This window comes from Hibiscus syriacus, unplaced genomic scaffold (genome assembly GCF_006381635.1).
Source record: "Hibiscus syriacus cultivar Baekdansim isolate YM2019G1 unplaced genomic scaffold, ASM638163v2 tig00113096_pilon, whole genome shotgun sequence".
NCBI classification, from domain to species: Eukaryota; Viridiplantae; Streptophyta; class Magnoliopsida; order Malvales; family Malvaceae; genus Hibiscus; species Hibiscus syriacus.
In genome coordinates this window covers 1,175,282-1,178,007 of record NW_024063440.1, presented here as the reverse complement: position 1 = coordinate 1,178,007, position 2,726 = coordinate 1,175,282, and the positions used below count along the sequence as shown (strand labels likewise).

At 35.5% G+C, this 2,726-nt stretch overlaps 1 pseudogene; it reads right to left on the bottom strand.

Annotated features, from left to right (window-relative positions):
- Nucleotides 1-294: 294 nt before the first annotated feature.
- On the bottom strand, nt 295-1,838 carry LOC120185297 (annotated as a pseudogene).
- Between the last annotated feature and the right edge of the window lie 888 nt (nt 1,839-2,726).

Genomic DNA, 2,726 nt, shown 5'->3' with positions numbered 1-2,726 from the left:
AACAACACAAAATAAACAACCTTAAATGTATGTTTGGTTTTTAGTGGGAATTTGATCGGAACATGTGATCATGGAATCAATGAGAAATTTAATGCTGAAATTAAAAAGAAAAAACAAAACAAAAAAGAATAAATTCACTACCAGAAGAAGGAATTCATGTACATAAACATTTCTCAGACGTAAATCTGTTTGAAAATGTAATGGAAAATTGAAAAATATTTTAACACCATGAATCTATATCTATACAGATTGTATACCCCCAAAACTTTCCAAACTAATAAGTAATTTACCTAACTGGAAAAAAAGACTGTTTCAAAGTTCAAACCATGACATTTTCCTAGGAAAATTAACAAGTCACACTTGTTGATGATGATGGTCATCATTTCATCTAGTAGTCCCATAAACAACCCAGATCTTCAAAGGATTTGCTGATACCGAGCTCGATATTGTTCTTCGAAACAACCGATGAAATCTCGTTTGTTGTTGATTTCAGTGCTGAGCCCGGTGTCTTGTGAGAGACTGACCATGGATTGGTTCGACGAGAACTGTTCGACCTTGCACTGTCGGTTCTGTTTCGATAACATTGCCTGATGGATGCCGGTTCCGATCTTCCCTTGGTGCAAGTAGGCCGAATTCGAGGCACCTTGATGGAAGAAGACTGGGATTTGTGGGTTGAAAATATTACTACTAGAGCTTCCAAAATGATTATTTGCAGGAACTTGAAGAAGGGTCTGGTCATGGTGATTATTCATGGTTGGGATGTTAGAGGGCTATGCCGGACTTGAATTTGTTATCGCCGTCGATGAAACCGGAGTAAGTCGGATCCATGAGAGGAGGCAGCGAAGCATAATCGATAAGATCATCACAACCGAAAGAATTCATTTTCAACAGCTGCTGCTGATGATGGTCTTGAACATTAGTTTTCTTGATCCCTGTATTCTTATCAAAAACCCTACAAACAACCCATTCATCCTGCAACAAAGAACACAACACAAGTTTAGGAACATGATAACATCATCATAGATTCTTCATTTACACAAAAGCAAAGAAAGATACCCCATGAAAAGTAACCACTCAACCAACAAAACAGTAAAAAGAAGGGTAAAAAAATATGTACCTTTGCACCCTTGGGGAGATTATAGTAAGAGAATTTGCCTTCAAGTCTATATTCATGCATTACCCAATTTGATTTCTCTCCTTTTGGGGCTCTCCCTTTGTAGAAAACAAGCGTCTTCTTCATCCCAACAAGACATCCTCTGCCTTTGAAAATCTCCTTGTCTTTTCCGGTTGCCTTCCAGTAACCGGCTTCGGTTGCACGGTTAGTTCTCATCCCTGTCGGATACTTCCTGTCTCTCTGGAAAAAGAAGTACCATTGCTTCTCACCCATCTTGGCTTTCTCTGCAAAATTAAACCAAAAATGAACAAAGATTAGATTCAAATTCACAAAACACATGAGTTAAGCTGAAAATATTAAGAAAGAAGAAAAGCTTACTGGGCAAATCCCAAGGTTCACACTTGTTCAAATCAACTTCACCGATAGCGGTTGCACTGAAACTGCTGTTCATCACCTTCTCGGTGAGATAATAAGTGATGATCTCTTCATCTGTGGGGTGAAAACGAAAACCAGGAGGCAAATCCATGAGTTCGTCTCCCTTGTTAAAAACTATAGCTTCTTCCATACAGAAACAAACCCAGAAAGAAACAAGTATAAATAACAGGAAGAGCAAAGAGAGAGAGGTATGGGATATGTGAAGCTGAGGTTTTGCAGAAGAAAATGAAAAGAAAAGAAGGGAAGGCCGTTAAGAAAGTGGAACAAAGGGGTTAAAGGGAGCTTAAATAGAGGAGCTTGATGAAGAGCTTCAAGATCCGTCGCCGGCAAGGCACTTGTCAGGGAAGCCTTGATTGGGTAAATCCCATATTGAATTTGTCTTTGTGATTTTATGTAGCTTTCTCACCCATATCTACCTGTTTGAAAATACAAAATAGAATTGGAATTGATTTTATGTACCTTTCCTAGCCATATCTCTATCTGTTCAAAATATGTGACTAATTATTTAGAATTTGTTTTAGCCATTGATATTTTAACTACCATTTGAATTTGAAATATCTATAAGAATAACAGTTGTTGTTTTAATTATTAAAATCGTTTGATGAGTTAGACCTTATCTACTTTTAAACACGAGCATAAGTGTGAATTAGTTTAGGTTGGGTTTTGTATTGAAATGGCAGTACTTTGACATATTGGGTATTTTAGCATGATTAAATGTACATTATACAGTTTTTTTTTAAGTAAATTACAAATTTGATAATTAAACTTAATACATTGAATTTTTTTGTCACTCGGCCTTTTCTCACTAACGGCATTATAAATGAGTTATTATATAGATGCAAAACGATATCGTTTTGATAAAAATTTATCTTTTTAAAACGACACCATTTTAGCACTTTTAATTATTCAACAACGGAGTGATAAAAAAAACTTAATCTATTAAATTCAGTGAAGAAATTGAAAACTTTTAAAGTTTATTGAGCAAAATAGGAGAGAGAATAAAATTCAGTGATGAAATTTGTAATTTACCCTTTGTTTTAACTTTAGGTAACCGCAAGAGGATTAAAAGCGATTTTAATTTTAGAACGCGAAATTCAGAGGAAAGCACCCATTTGGGCTTTAGATACTGAAAAGGTCAAAAAGATGAAGAACATGGGCAATGAAATTTCATGGAAAT